The following is a 474-nucleotide window of genomic DNA, read 5'->3' as shown; positions in this document are numbered from 1 at the left end:
CAAACCCTAAAAAGTTACTTCTAATATAGTAAAAAATACATGAACACGCCCTCCTAATACATAGTCTCCGCCTGCCTAATGCATATTTATTTGGGTGATGTAATCCTACGCGCTGCTTGAAACACGGTAGTTCTTTCCTTCATTAAGCAACTGCTGTTGCAGAACTTATCTGACACCATTAGTTACGTTTGCAAAAGGCGAGGAAATTCAGCCTGGGGACAAGACAACTCGATTGGAGCGGGAGGGGAGGGAAGGGGGGGAAGGCGGGAGAGCTCTGAGCGGGAAAGGCTGGGAAGAGATGGGCGGAAGGCGGGAGCGCTGAGGGAATCGGGAAGGCAGGCAGGAGCTCTGAGAGGCGGAGGGAGGGCAGGCGAGATCCCTGAAGGGAGAGGGGAGGGAAAGCGGGAACTCTGAGGGAAGCGAGAAAGGAGGGGGGGATCGCTGAGGGAGCAGGAAGAGAAGAGCGGGATCGCT

This window comes from Neopelma chrysocephalum, unplaced genomic scaffold, assembly GCF_003984885.1.
Source record: "Neopelma chrysocephalum unplaced genomic scaffold, ASM398488v2 Primary Assembly neopelma1_97116, whole genome shotgun sequence".
Taxonomy (NCBI): Eukaryota; Metazoa; Chordata; class Aves; order Passeriformes; family Pipridae; genus Neopelma; species Neopelma chrysocephalum.
The sequence above is the reverse complement of the archived record's forward strand: the minus strand, read 5'-3'. Positions refer to the sequence as shown.